Here is a 17,516-nt window from a genome sequence, read left to right on the forward strand (position 1 = left end):
TCTCATCACTCAGTTATCTTTTCTTTCCTCGTTTATCCTCTCTGTTTGTCAATTATATTTCATTACTAGCCGGCAGCCGGGTGTTGCCCGGTCGTACAATACGCTTAAATATGATATTTTAATTTATGCAGATTGCGTAAGTATTATTATAGAATCAATCCTCTATTGATTATTATATATTATGAGGAACAATTTGCTCGGTTGACTAATTCGAAAAAAATAAATAAATAAATAAAAAATAAAATAAAATAAAAAAATAAAATAATAATGATAATTAATTTATTTTATTGCGGACTATTATCCTCATTTTTTTTAGTTGTTGTTCCACAACGTTTCCGCCAACTATTCCTCTGGTCCTCGTCAAGTGGTAACCATAACGGGATAGGAACTCCGAATCTCCTGACTGCATCGCCAGCAATTACTGCCTTCCATAGATGTTGTCGTCTCACCACGTTTTTGCCCAAGTAAGCCTCTGGCCGGCTTTTCGTAGGATTGAAACCGCTATCTTCAGACAATGCTCACCTAAAACCATAGAGGTTCAACGTCTTCGGGGCCTGTGGCGCATTGGATAGTGACGTCGAATCTCTACGATTCCAGGTTAGCATTGTCTGAAGAAAGGTGAGGATAATAGTCCGCAAGAAAATAATTAATAAGTAATACTCATCTCAATAATAAAATTCCAATTAAATAATATAAATAACGATAATGTTTTTCTTTAAATTCTGTCTGTGTTTGTTTATAATATCAAGTTAGCTGATATTTGGGTTTGACGATGAATGCCCTGGAAAAGTCACTTCTGATTAATGCTTAGTTTTAAAATATGCAAACGAAGAAATGATTTGCGGTACCTCTTCTTTTATCGTAAATGAAACTAATTAATAATAAAAAAATAAAATGGTCAGATATACCCAAGCCGGAACAGGGAGATCATTCGATTTGTAGTCGAATGCTCTACCACTTAGCTATATATCCAGATTATAATAAATCTGCTTATTTTTTTTTTTTTTTTTGTTTTTTTTAAGAAGAAATGGTTTACCGAAAGATTATTTTCTCCCTTGCCGGTAAATCATTCTCCTGTACAATTATTCTTTTTATCTATAAAAGAGAAAAGCTATTTTTAAGATCGGATCTTTTCGATACTTATCGAATGAATTTCTGTACAAAACATATCTAAGAACACTGCCAGGTATATAAATTATTTTTGTGTGAAAATTGAGAAAGATAGGCTCAGCCGTTTCGGAACCTATGAGGAAGGAACTTACACACACGCACACGCACACACACACGCACACACACGCACAGACACACACACACACACACGCACACACACACACGCACGCACAGACGCATACACACACACGCGCACACACACACACGCACCCACATACACACACAAAGAGACTTTTATATATAGTCGAGATAGAGAGATAGAAATAGGGATTTATGAATTATACTTTTCACATACTTTTCTCGGATTATTTGGATTATCTGCACTACTGTTTTCATCTTTGCTGTTATTCTCACAACGATTCGGTGGAGGTAACTTTCGACCTTCTTATGTGCATCTTGTCGAACTCGTGAATCTGTCCGCAAGGCCTAACGAATATATGCGCTAAGTTATAATCAGTTCTAAGTAACAACCTTCTTGGATTGGAGGTTATCTCCCTGTACGTGCGAAGCTAAGAAGATAATTTCTAATTACTAGTGTTGTAACGATTAATTGGAATCGGAATCTGGAATCAGAAAACTTTTTTGTTATCGGAATCGGTTCAGAATTGGAAAAAAATTCGGCTATTTTCCGTTGCCAAAAACGATTCCTTTAATTGTCGGTTTTTATTTTATTTTGTTTAAAACAAATTGTCCCACGGCTGATAGTAATGCTAAAATGATTAATTAAAAGTATATAGCCCCTCCTCCATAAGTGCATTTATTTAATATGTGTTTTTACGATAATCGGAAAAAAATAGAAACTCTATAGTTAAGAATCGGAATCGGTAATTGTATCGGAATCGGGCATTTAGTACAGAATCAGTAATAGTATCGGAATCAGGAAACAAAGTGAAATCGTCTCCTTACTATTATTAATTACGACTTCTACATGGTCATGGCTGACGAAATGAGAGAAAACTAACCACCGTTGATTAAATAAAGAGTTCCGTTCGAAATTCTATACAGATTTACGAATTCGACGAAATGCATCTGAAAAAAGTTGGAAGTTACATCGGCTGAAACGTTATGAGAGTAACATCCAAAATGAGAAAAGTTTTCCAAATGATGTAAAATATGCAAATTATCAATCCTCATCTAACACAATCCGAAATATAAAATCATTTTTAATTCATTTTATATTTTCACTTAAAAGTTAAATAATATGCGATAAGCGTTCCCAAAACAACGCCTCCCTTTTTAACTAAAATCTAAAAAACATTGAAAAGCTACGGAAATGGAAGTAGCACTATTAAAACGAGCGATCTTTGCTGCTCCAGAATTTATTTTTCTACATAGTCATCGTCATTCCCAGTGCACTTTTACCAGTTTTTTTGATGCCTCGACCGTAAACATTCCGTAGCACACTGTCAATCACATCTCTGTCGCCACTCTGAAAGGGATGGACCTATTTTCTTAATTATGGTGATAGTAACTGCATCAACTGTCGATAACCGGGGTCATTATTAGGATTAAGCTTTAAGAAACTAGAACTGAAGATGACAAGATACTACAAACTGGTTGATTGGGAATTCACAGATCGCATCAAAAACGCCGCACGGAGTAAAGTTATTTGTCTCCGTACTTTACTTGCTCGTAAAGGAATCGATGAAAGAAAGCACAGAAGCATATGTCTTCACGCAGACATTCTATATTGAATTCCACTCGCCTCAATGGTTCACTTCGACTACTGCAGCAGTTATTGCGTAGAAACTGCAAAGCATTCCGCCGATTTAACCGCTGTAAGTCAGCTTCAAATAGGTAAAAATTCAAAACTTCAGTTAAATGCAGATATAATGAGATAATAAAATAATGCACTGAGAAAACTCGCGATTTCGAGGAAATCTATAAAAGTGTGGTGAATAATGGGCAATCGACAATTCATCCACTATCGAACCACCATGTTGTCACTTTGATAGCAACGGATGAGGCTGTAGTGCTTGCGCAGCCCTTCGCCTCATACGCCACGTTGAACTTTACAAACATGATAATTTATTATTATAATTTCCCACTATATGTATAAGCCACACTTGCTGATCTGGTTATCATAAAAAACATTGACTCTTTTAAAGCATGCGAGTCTGATCTTATCCTTGCTATATTTATAAAAAAAAATTCTGTTGATTTGGCCAGTGTCATTGCTAAACTCTATATGCCTTGTCAAATCTTACTTTTCTGATACCAGGTGTATTGCCTGTTTCGTGCCAGTGTTCAAGAATTCGACCCGTCAGTCTTTTTGCTAAAATTTTTGAACCATTAATCAATCTAGTGATAGTCCCTCACTTCGTAAATGACAAACGTCTTTCTGACTGATTGCATTGATTGAATCAAGACTACTCACTTATTGCGAATGTCCTAACAGCTATCATGAATTGAATAAGGCAGATGAGCGTTTTTGACAAGTTCTGGCATGAAGGTCTACATAAGAAAATTAATTAGTACGATATTACTTGACGAATATTTAATATAATCAGATATTTCTTGATCAAATACAATGGCTGATTTCTTAGAAAATAACCTCCATTCTGCAGTAGAATGAAGAAATAAGTGCATGGTTACATTTCGTGCTTTCCTTTAACAATTATGAAGAATATTTCAAATCACCGATTGGTATGGTTATTAGTACTCTACCTGACTTTAATATTCAAAGTCCTCAACCAAACATTGACACGTAACATTAACTGGAAAAAATACATAAGAGAGATTACTAAGCTGAAAAGAAAATGGGTTCCCTCTAGTAGGCTAGGAAACTTCTCTCACTTGTCAGTATCGTATATTTCTATAAAGCTACTATTCGTTCAAGCATAGAATATTGCTGTCACAATTTCTAGTATCTTGAAAATATTTATAACTATCAAGGAATTAATACGAAGATGTGAGTAGATTGTGAGGACTAAATAGATAGAGAGTGAAACTTTTCACGATCTTTCTTGTCGAACTACGTATTTGAGAAGCAGCTTGTGCGGGATAGATGTAATAATTTTTGGACGGGGATGAAATGTCTGGATAGTTCGGTGAAACAGGCTGTAGGAATTGCTATAAGCAGTGAGTGTGTAATATTTATTTAGGAAATGTTTGGTTATTTTCCTATTAAAACTGTGGATGCAAGGGAAACACAGAGAAAAGGGGGAAATGTGTGTGTGTTGGTGAATCTGTACTGATATTCATGCAATGGTAAGAAAATATACATTTTGAATACACCATGAAAATATTTATTTGTATTCCTTGTTTCATCTCGCAGAAAAAATGAAAGCTAAAATAAATAAGATTGGACAGAGTTTGAGAAAAATGTAATCAGTGTTGACAATGAATTCGAAGCCAATTGTCAGGGAAGTATTCCAAGTATATTTTCATTTATTTTAATATACTAAAAAACAAAGTCCATAAGTACATAAAAAGAAACATGTTCAAATTACATTCATACTCAGTTATAAATTCTTATTGTTCGAGATGAATCAAACATTATTTTGTTGCATGTTGTTGTTTTAACATGAGAATATTTATTTGAAATATTTATATATATATATATATATATATATATTGCAACGTCTTGTCAGACGAATGCCACTCTCTCAGACACTTAAAGTTCATGAGCCCCCCAAAAATGACTTCACAGGACCATTTTAATAGACAAATGCCTGAGGGAGTATCTATACATAGATGATGTTACAGAGTCTTAGTTTTGTACGACAGCTAAGTCTCTCTCTCTCGGTTCGAAATGTTGAGATCCAGCAACAAGCAAGAGCATGATAGCCAGCAACAAGTTAAACTGCAGACCAGCTCAATGCGGGTACTGGTCTTCCGCTTTATGTTTTTTTTAATCAGAGATTTGCTTCTCTTAGAAAGGTTGCCTTCACATTGGCTTACATGAGTCCTCTCCACCCCCCAACACACGCATACGTACACACAACAGCACACGGTGCTAGTTGGCCGTTGACCCCGAAAAGGGTTCATTCGCCCTTTGGAAGGTCTTGTTTTTAATCCTTCAAGAAGACTAGCCAGCCTCCTCACCAAACAAGTCTGGTGGGGAACCAGTGTAATGGCCGGTGACCCGAATATTAGGCAGGTGGTATTGGATTACATGGTACCAGTAGCATATGACATGACCTGTTTGTTCGTTCCCCATGGACTCCGAAACATCAGAGTGGATTTTTTAAAAATGTCACACAAATGTACTTTATGTGGCTGGGAATGTTCTTCGACAAGTTTTGTATCGGAATGTGTTTGATAAGTATCAATACTCGATATTCGAAACGATCTGATAAACGAAGGAATAGGCAATTTTGACTAACGTTAACGATTTATACAGCCTAACACTACAAGTGCATTTGAGAAGTTTTATTACCGCACAAGCAGAAAGGTCCGATATATAAAAATCAACAGTAGTTTATTTTATATGACAGGGCCACGTTTAAAATAAATGTTTCTGTTTAGTGCACAATTGAAACATGATACTTGAATTTTGCATTTTAAACTTTAATTCAAGCGATTATATATAAATATAATTTTATAAAATCAACAGTAGGTTATCTACAGTGCAATGCAAACTACGATGTATCGTAGACTAAGTCACTACAAAGAGGCATCTGTAGCTTATTCCCGGTGGATTCACAACTAGAACAGGAAATTAACAGATTTTATCGAAAATAGACGATTTCACTGATTTCGATGACAATAAAATATAAGAGGGTAAAACATTCGTTGATCCTCATTCAATCCCGGTCAACGTAAGATTTCCCGGCTAGTATATTTATATTACAAAAACAAACTTTCATTTCAAATGTATATTTTTTAAACACAAAGTTCCATTAATAGCTGTATAGTGTAAAACTATCTATCACGAAATACACTCAACTCAACTGCAATTTTATTCAGTTATATAAGCAAATCTTCATGTAATTTTGTAGAAAACAAAATGAAAGACACGATATATATATATATATATATATATATATATATATATATATATATATATATATATTTGAATATCCATTTGGGGATACATAATTTTATAGTCGCTAAATGCTGACCAAATTTTTATACAATAAATTAAAAAAAGTGAAAGAGCTAGCTTATCGGTTTCGTGTATCGCCCAACAGAGCTGAATCAATGTATAATTACGATTGAAAAATAATATGAAAAGGAAATATGGCGTGGGACACAAAAAGCGAGGGAAAAAGTTTAGCAGGCTAAGAATAAGATAAAACCCATATAAAGTCCTAAAACATTGCAAATAAAAGATCTAAATGATTTAATATAAATGGTTTCTAGAATTTCCAAATGAAATAAGGGCGTGACTTGCTGAGAATCAAAAACATGTCAACACTAAACCCGGAAGCACTAATAAGGCTATTTTTCAGATGTTCACACATGGCTAAATCGTATGTATTATTCAAAACGTCTGATGGCGAAACCTTTGCATAACGAATCTTAGATGGAATGTGTTGTTTTACGCGGGTATCCAATCTCTGCGACGTCAGCCTAACGTATTGCGAACCTCAAATACATTTAAATAAATAAAATATAAAGTTATAATGATGAGGGAAGGACGTCTTTTCGGATTGATGATAGCATAGGTGTAGCAGAAAAAACAACGCGAAGATTTGGTAAGAATAACATCGTCGAACAGTCATTGGCCTTCGGGACAAGATCAAAGTGTAGTATCTGTTCTTCAGATACTGCACTTCAATTTCTTGTTCTCTGTCAGTGGAGGAGAAATCCTTCACGACTGAGACAATTTTTATTTTTGTTCCTTTTCTCCACGTTAAAAAACGACCCTGGTATCTAACTCTGTCCCGTGGGGAGGCATTATAAATAGGAACATCGTCGAACAGTCAGTGCTATTTGTTTGGTAAATCTGTCATTTATGAAGGTAGGTGAGATTAAATAGGACATTTATTTATTGTAGTTTCTGTGACTTTATAAAAATTAGTTACTTTATTTTTTATGATGGATTTCATAATGTCCAAATGATAGACATTGTTACAAAAGGCCATTGTAATAAATTTAAACTCATAATCCAGGTAAGGCTTAGAACAAATAATCAAAGTCCTATGTGTAAAAGTCTTGATTAGATTATATATATATATATTTTTTTTTTTTGGATAAAAAAATCCTAAATGTGTGTAAAGTTTACGATGGACAGATGTAAAAAAACGGAAGAAGTCTTAGAAACCAATACATGCAAAAATGAAAAGACTAGAATTAACTCCTTTGTCAACCGTAAACTTAAAGACTGGATGAAATGCATTGAGGGAGGCAGGTGTCATCAGCGTAACGAAAGTAAAGATCAAGTTTTTTTAAAACAAGATATTAGACCCAAATCATGGAAATCCATAAAAATGTTTGCCAAAGCTTATCTCAAACAAGAACCCATTTCTACACTATCGTAGTTTGATACTGGACTTTTCCATTTCAAGCTTTAATTATACGAGCGCCAACTAGAGCAGGCATCAATCGATTTGATTGAAAAAATGGGTGATTTCACTGATTTCAATGACAATAAAAATATGTGAATGTGAAGCATTTGTTGGTCATCAATGAATCCCGGGCAATGACAAGTGTCCCTGCTAGTATTACTACATAGGAAAGTAGTATGTATCTCGTTTTTGTGCATGTATGTGTCCTTGTCCAACTAAAATTAAAAGCTACACTAGAAACACAAAGAAAACTGGTATTTTCTTATTTGTTGTTTCATCGGACAAAGAATATCTAATTAAACAAACCATTCTTTGAGTTTGAGAATAGACTGAAGCATAATTAATCAGTGCGATCAACGTTTTAATTTTATCAACATTTTAATTTTATCAACATTTTAATTTTATCAACGTTTTAATTTTATCAACATTTTAATTTTATCAACATTTTAATTTTATCAACGTTTTAATTTTATCAACATTTTAATTTTATCAACATTTTAATTTTATCAACATTTTAATTTTATCAACATTTTAATTTTATCAACGTTTTAATTTTATCAACGTTTTAATTTTATCAACATTTTAATTTTATCAACATTTTAATTTTATCAACATTTTAATTTTATCAACATTTTAATTTTATCAACGTTTTAATTTTATCAACATTTTAATTTTATCAACATTTTAATTTTATCAACGTTTTAATTTTATCAACATTTTAATTTTATCAACGTTTTAATTTTATCAACATTTTAATTTTATCAACATTTTAATTTTATCAACATTTTAATTTTATCAACATTTTAATTTTATCAACATTTTAATTTTATCAACATTTTAATTTTATCAACATTTTAATTTTATCAACATTTTAATTTTATCAACATTTTAATTTTATCAACGTTTTAATTTTATCAACATTTTAATTTTATCAACGTTTTAATTTTACCAACATTTTAATTTTATCAACATTTTAATTTTATCAACATTTTAATTTTATCAACATTTTAATTTTATCAACATTTTAATTTTATCAACATTTTAATTTTATCAACATTTTAATTTTATCAACATTTTAATTTTATCAACATTTTAATTTTATCAACGTTTTAATTTTATCAACATTTTAATTTTATCAACATTTTAATTTTATCAACATTTTAATTTTATCAACATTTTAATTTTATCAACATTTTAATTTTATCAACATTTTAATTTTATCAACATTTTAATTCTATCAACATTTTAATTTTATCAACATTTTAATTTTATCAACGTTTTAATTTTATCAACATTTTAATTTTATCAACGTTTTAATTTTATCAACATTTTAATTTTATCAACATTTTAATTTTATCAACATTTTAATTTTATCAACATTTTAATTTTATCAACGTTTTAATTTTATCAACATTTTAATTTTATCAACGTTTTAATTTTATCAACATTTTAATTTTATCAACATTTTAATTTTATCAACATTTTAATTTTATCAACATTTTAATTTTATCAACATTTTAATTCTATCAACATTTTAATTTTATCTAGTAGTAATTTCGAACAAATTAGTGAATCATGAGTATTTCTCAAGAATTCGAGAAATGTTGCCTGGGAGTAATAATATTTTATTACATTTGGTAATACAATACTGATACTGTATTAATAATAAACTAGCAGGGCCCGTGGAAATTCCACGGTAGTTAAAATCTTTTAAAACACATCAGTAAGAAATTCCTTATAAAAATGAACGTATGGAAGCAAGTAGAACAAACAAAGAATTTTAGTTTAAACTTTTATTGAAGGTCAATGCGATCGTAACTGATGCTCCTGATATTGTCAGGAAGTGCTGGTGATGATTGAGGTGGTGATGGGGACGTCGATCAGCTGCTTGGAGTGAGAATAGTGGTCAGTCAGCAGGTTCTTGGGAGTCAGACTGTGAATTTAAAAAAACTGTGTGACATTTCTGACATCGATTTTGTGCAAGTTCTGATGACCCCCAAGTTATTTAATATTTCAGGACATTTTGGATTACATGTGTAAGTAATGAATAGGTCACAGAAATCTGCCATTGCATCTTGATAAAGCTGTTGTAGTTTCCTAGGACTTCCTGTAAATGAAGATGGTAGAATAACTGGTACACCAGAATGACCATCTTCATTCCTTGCTAAATGATCCATTAAGCCAGAATATTGAGCAGCTCTTAGTTGACTTTGATGGCTTTTAATGAAGTTAAATAAGCAACCGTCAACTTTTACATATGCGATAGACTTTTCTATTCATTTTGAATTTTATTCAATGAAGATTTGGAAATTCACAAATATTTTTTAAGTCGAATTATTGATATAGATTTCAATTAATGCATCACAACTTCCTGATAATATAAATAGAACACTTTGAATTTTCTGTACAAAAGTTTTTTTCCATAAAAACATTGTAATCTGTTATAATATTCAGATTCTTGTGTATTACATGCATAGAAAATGAAGTGTTTCTGTAAATCTTACGAAGTACAGTTAAATTTTGATTTTTCGATAATCAAAATGATGTGAGGTAGGTTGTACCTATCAAATTTATGTCAATGTTATATAGTTAAGTAAGCTGGCTAATTGGCTATAAAGTAAGTTATTCCGAACTTTGATCTAACATTTTAATTAAAAAAAAAGAAAAGCTTAACATTTTCTTGTATCTTTTTTTTATATTAAGAAAAATGTAAGCATCATGCTGAAATAATAAAATGCCATTCTTAATAAGGGGAGAGGGTTTGACTATTCTAAACCTTCACCTAAATAACGATGTTACGAAAAAAATGTTTAAAATGTTCTTGTATCTTTTTTATAATTTTTGTTAAATAAGAAAAATCAATAAACTTTGATAGCACTATTGTAAGAATCATGCTGAAAGCCATTCTTAATATGGGGAAGGGGGGTTAACTATTCTGAAACTTCACCTAACAATGTAAAAAAAAATAAGAGAAAAATATATGTATGAACAATAAATATTTCTACAGCAAAATAAAATATACTGTAAATCTTTAAATAAAGAATAAATATTTATTTAAACCATAATTATTGAAACAAAGTATTTTACCGCATAAAAAAACGGTTATGGGGAGAAGGGTTAACTATTTTGAACCTTCACCTAAATAGCGATTTAATGAAAAAAAAATTTAATGGTCTTGTATCTTTTTTTTATAATTTGTTTTAAAATTAAAAAAACAAACTTTGATACCGCTATTGTAAGAATCATGCTGAAAGCCATTCTTAATATGGGGAGGGGGGTTAACTATTCTGAAACTTCACCTAACAATGTAATAAAAATAATGGAAAAATTCTTCAGTTAAATAAAATATACTGAAAATCTTTAAATAGGAAATAAATATTTCTTTAAATAAAATAAATCGTAAGTAATGAAACACTGTTTTATTTCATATTAAAAAAAATTGTTGTGTTCATTTTTTATAGTATTTAAATATGTATGCCCTGTGGATGGACATTAGAAGATGATGACTGCCTGAAAAAGAAGCAAAATAAAACGAACAAAACATAAGTAATAACTATGTAAGCAACGTGAAGCTGTAAAATGTTACAAAATTACTCGATTCGGCATTAAATAACACGAAAAAGGATTGATATGCCGTAAAACAAAAACAAAACAGAACAAGACGTAAAATATGTTTTGACTCTGTGTTTCTCAGTGTATTTGCGAATGGTGACTTTGGTGATTTATTTAATAAAGTCATTCTTGACTTTTGTAACATGTATTTCTAAACATATTTTTGTTGTGTAAGGCTCACTCAAAAGTAAATAAAAAAAAAGATAAAGTGGCACAGTAAAAAAAAAACGAACTCGTAACGTTAAATGTAAAAAATATATTTATTACTGAATAAAATAGAATAAGCGTTCCGCATTACACTACAATAATAAACAGAAGATATCGTTAAAAATGTAAGTAAAATACTATACTATTTAAACTGTGGAACGATACCTTATATGCATAATTGTCTTTAAAATAATCCGGAACCATAAATAGACAGTTATGTATCTTTTTTTTGTTCGGGAACTTTTGGGAAATAAAAGGGTTTAATGATTTTTATCATTGAAAGATTGAACAATAAAGGGAGATAATTCACATTGATTAATGTTTGCGATGATGATGACGCGTTTCATTAATTAATGTTTGCGATGATGATGACGTGACACCGTACGGACAAGCATATTAATATATAGATTATTGAGGACTATTATCCTCAACTTTCTTAGTTGTTGTTTCACAACGTTTCGGCCAATCATTTCACTGGCTTTTGTCAGGTGGTAACCACGACGGGATAGGAACTCCGAATCTCCTAACTGCATTCCCAGCAATTACTGCCATCCATAGTTGTTGTCGTCTCACCACGTTTTTGGACAAGTAAGGAATAGTTGGTCGAAACGTCGTGAAACAACGACTAAAAAAGATGAGGATAATAGTCCGCAATAAATAAATTGATAAAAAAATACTGATCTCAATTATGAATTTCAATTAAATAATATGTATTAATACTGTATTACATTTGGTAATACAGTATTAAGAATGTATCATATTTGAATGAAAAACAGGAACTTAAATCAAGAAAAATATTTGTTCAAATTCCTGCTTTCCGATGACTAAATTGAACTGTAATTTCTTCCGTCCATTCTCTCCCTCAGCTGTCAAAAACTAACTACCCGTCGTGCTTCCATCTCGTCCTTTTTCATAACAGTTTCTGCCCTCTTAATGCCATATGTATATTATCGAGCCTTCTACCAACTACGATCTTTTCTTTCTCTTTCTTCTCCACATTCCGTCACACGTTTGTGTTAATCACTTTCTTTATTACTTTCACCACGTAATCAATTTCTTTAATGTTGTTGTCCAATTCCGCTACAGGTATTGTAAAGATTTATGTCGTTTAAAATTACTTCTGTACGTTGTATCGCGCTTCTTTCGCGCGTTCGTTAGTTACTTTTTCTCTCAAGCTCATTAAAGATGAATAACTTTTTTCTCCTTTTTTCTTCTTCATTACTGACTGATACTTCACGATTCTCTTCCTCGTTTCTTTATGTTTCACCGCCGTTGCCGCGTTAGTCGCCGCATTGATTATGGTCGTGTTGCTTTGAGGCTATTCTCCTCAGTGCAGCTAGATAAGTTAAAGTTTTCATCGCGCATAAAGGCATTCAAATTACGCCCGCTGAGAGTTTTACTTTTTATTTCGGTATATAACTAAAAAATAACTAACACAGAAGAGATTTGTTAATTAATTAATTAATTATTAATTAATTATTAAGGATCAAAAAGGAACACGACGAACACACATTTTGAGGGCAGATTTTAGCCTTCTGATCATTTAAAGTTTTTTTTAGATATTAAGTTTTTTTTGGCGATCTGTCCGTTTCGAATATCACAAACGACTGCCCTGAAATCCTCGTTTCTTTGTAAACCTCAATATCTTGACGCCATACATCCTACCGACTCACTTACTCTACTTTGAATTATTTTATTTTATGCCTAGCCTTACAGGTCATCTCTTTATATTATCTTTCGTGGAAAATAATGCCTTGCTTAAACTTCGTGTCACCTCAATTTGTAATTCGCCCGATCCTTGGAAAGATTAACTCTAGCTGATATAATCTCTGTCCGATATAGGACCATCTAGAATATAACATCATACGTTAATACAAATGTACTAATAGCATAGATAGACCAGATATGTTTAAACGCCGTATGCCCCTGAAGTTTCTATCACCAATAGCAATGGCGAGGAACACATTACCCGAAAGTACTTCTTTTAAACTCCTCGGCCTTACGTTTAAAAAGAAAATGAACTGGAATAGTTACATTGGAAGCATTGCCAAGGCTGCTGCGAATAAGATGGGATCTCTCTACCGTGCTAGAAAACTACTAAAGTCTGAAAGTATCCTGTACCTCTATAAGGCTACCATTCACCCATGTATAGAGTACTGTTGTCATATTTGGGCTGGTGCATCTGCTACTGATCTCTCACTCCTGGGCAGGGTTCAAAAGAGAGTCGCCAACCTGATAGGTCCTAAACTGTCATCTAGGCTTCAGCCTTGTCTCAGCGTCGAAACGTGGCATCCCTCTGTCTGTTCTACAAGTACTTTAATAGTAAATGCTCTGACGAACTACCAGCACTTGTACTCCCTCGACGTGAATACCCCTGACAAACCCGACAAGCAGCTAAATCCCTTCACAGTAGAGATCCCTAGGTGTAAGAAAGCCTTCTAATCCAGTAGTTTCTTCCTCATAACTGCTAGATTTTGGAACTCCTTTCCGTGATTCTGCTTTCCCAACTGTACTGACACGCAGAAGTTCAAGTCTAATGTGAACAGACATCTTGCTACTCATCTCCCTTCATAATACCCTTGCAGTATAGGCTCCCGATAGTAGCCCCTACTTCAAAGTGGCACTGTGCCTTGTTTGGGGTGAGAATTGAATACAAAAAAATAAATAAAATAAAAAAAAACTTTAATGTGTTTTTTCATAGTGTTGTATACTAGACGAGAAACTATTGAATGTGATCAATACTAGTAATAATACAGTATTACATTTGGTAAGCCGTATATGTTAACCAAAAAAAGGTCAATAATCTTTAAAGAACAGGTGTATTTAGAGTGCGTTACATGACAACAAAAAACCTCAATATGTTTTGTTACAGCGTTTTATATTATGCAGGTAACTCGATCTTGGTAGAGGCATAGGGGGCGAAAAGAAGGCAGGTGATAATAACATTAAAAAGATAGAAGAAAGATAGAGAGAGGTGAAGAGACATAAAATGAATTAAAAAAAAAGATGTTACGGGTACCTTTTATGCTGGTTACCGCTCCGGAAAACGTCGAGTTACCCTGCAAGTAAAATGGACAATAAAAACAGGCTATCCATCTGCACGTTAAGCTACCAAAATATGACTTTTTGCGAATAACTTCCACGGTTTTTGTTAGAAACAGAAAGTACATATCGCCTTGATTAAAGTGACAATATTCCTAACGTACTCCAAGGGGAAATTGTCTTAATGGTGAAATATTAGAAATGGAAAAAATCTAATGTAATCCATATCCTTATTAAGGTGTATCTATCTATATTTCTATTCGTGTGTATCTATTTATCCATCTAAATATTAAAATTTATCAAAGTCTTCTCATATCTATCTATCTATCTATCTGTTTGTCTATCTATTTATCTAGACAGAGCTGTGCATATATATATATATATATATATATATATAATTATTATTTCATGTATCTACATAAAATTTGACGTACCTATTTTAACTATTTCAACAATGCTCAGTGCGTGAGTAGAATTAGTAAGTTTTGAAAGAATATATATATGGTAATAAGCTATGCAGATTTTTCCGCGTTTCATTCACGTGAGGATTCGTCTGACTGTTGTATGGAATTTACGTGTTTTTATATATCCACGTGGTGCTGAATTGCTAACTAGAAAACTCAGCATCACGCGAATATATATAAACACGCAGTAACATCAATTTCATGCAATAGCCTGGCGAATCTTTACGATAATGAAACATTCAAAATTCTGTGTCGCTTGATTACCATATATATATATATATATATATATATATATATATGTATATATAATATATATATCCAAAACTTATTACACACACATACAACGACACACAGAGACACACAAGCATGTATGTATGTATGTATATATATATATATATATATATATATATATATATATATATATATATATATATATATATATATATATATATATATGCACCATGTTAAAGGTATTCAGGAGATAAAACCCATGGTTTTAAACGAGGTTATTAGGAGTGCTCAATAAAAAGAGCAGAGTATAATATTTTTTAATATATAATTCCTACAATGAATATATATATATATATATATATATATATATATATATATACATTCGTATCTATCTATCGAATAACCTTCATGAATTGTACCGTTTTAAATATGGTTCTAATTAAGTAGGTTTCGTGAGGTATGAGTAACGCTCGCCACGTTTGCACGAACAGGAAATGGTGAATTATTTTCGTATTTTAATGATGCAAAGACACGCAGCTAAAATATTGTGGCAAAAATATTTGCAAATCATGAGAGTTTTCTACAATTATTCCAATTTCGATATTCACATGATGAAAAACGAATCTGTTTTCACTGGCGTATTTCATTAGGTATGCATCTTCGAGGATAAATTCTTTTTTTATATCGTTAGTGAGACCACATTTGGTTGCTGGAAAAATGTGGGATCACTCTTTCGTACTCAATAGCAGTAGCACCTGCCGGATACCACCACTCTCTACTGACTGAATAGAATCTAGCACACACACAAGCACACACACACAATATATATATATATATATATATATGATGATTGCAACGTCTTGTCAGACGAGTGCCACTCCCTCAGACATTTAAAATCCATGAGCCCAAATGTCTGAGGGAGTATCTATACAAATATGATGTTACAGAGTCTTAGCTTTGTACGACAGCTAATTCTCTCTCTCTCGGTTCAAAATGTTGAGATCCAGCAACAAGCAAGAGCAAGATAGCCAGCAACAAATTAACCTGCAGACCAGCTTAATGCGGGTACTGGTCTTCCGCTTTATGATTTTTAAATCAGAGATTTGCTTCTTCTAGAAAGCTTGCCTTCACCACGGCTTACGGGAGCCCTCTCTACCCCAATACACATATACACACACAAATATACACGGTGCTAGTTGGCCGTTTACCCAGAAAAAGAGTTCATTCGCCCTATATATGACTTTTTTATAAGATCAGGACTAATGACATTGAAAAAAAATTATTAGTGCAGAGCCCCCTGATTCTGAGGATGATCATGTTCTCTTTCTGATTGTTAAAACCCAGCTGGTCCATAACCTATGCAGTCTACTTAACTTGAAATCTCCTTGCATGGCAAATGTACTAAAATATATCCAAAGCTGTTTCTCTAGGATACTGAGACAGGTCATGATGAATTCCCCAAGTACAGACGCCGACAACCAGGTAATGGTTGTTTTCAGGTTAATATCCAGAATTAAAATTTTAAATACTAATTTAAAATATCTGATATTTCCCCAAAACCGCCGGCCTTGATGGAAGGGAAATTAAAACTTGCCGCTGTGGTTTCAAATAATAATAACAGCCAGGGAAGACTCGATTCCAAATATTTCTCATATGTTATATCTCCCCTCTTTGGTTTCCGCACATATAAGTAAATTTCACAGTTTACAAAGATTATTTAATACTGGAGTTATTCATAATCATACCCTATTTTCAAAAAGATGGGAGATATAACATATGGAAAATATTTGTAATCAAGTTTCCCCTTGATGTTATTTCAGATCATTTGAAACCATAGCAGCAAGTTTTAGTCTTCCCACCATAAGGGGCAGAGGTTTTTGGGATATATATATATATATATATATATATATATATATATATATATATATATATATATATATATATCAAAAAGCAACCGAGAATGGACACCTGAAGTTACTCAGACAACGAAAAAATAAACTAATTTAAAGGAGTTTACAAATTGTTATTTAGTTTCAACTTATCTACTATTGCTGTGCGTCATTTGAGTACATGAACTGGTTTCTGCACTCTAAAATTGTTTTTTTTTTAATATTTCGGCTGTTTCATCGACTGTGGTTTGTATGGTGCCCCTATTTTCTTAGACGTAGGATCGGTTCTTCAAGTGGTAGAAATTATAGCTCCACGCAAAGAAGCGCAATGGATTGGCACAAAAAATTAAATTGCTTCACAATAAACGGATTTATCATTCACTCACGAAGAACAATAACTGTGAAGTGTAGTATCAGAACAAATGCTATAAATTACATTTTGGGGA

This window comes from Euprymna scolopes, chromosome 22 (assembly GCF_053919585.1).
Source record: "Euprymna scolopes isolate OS-2025 chromosome 22, ASM5391958v1, whole genome shotgun sequence".
Lineage (NCBI taxonomy): Eukaryota > Metazoa > Mollusca > Cephalopoda > Sepiida > Sepiolidae > Euprymna > Euprymna scolopes.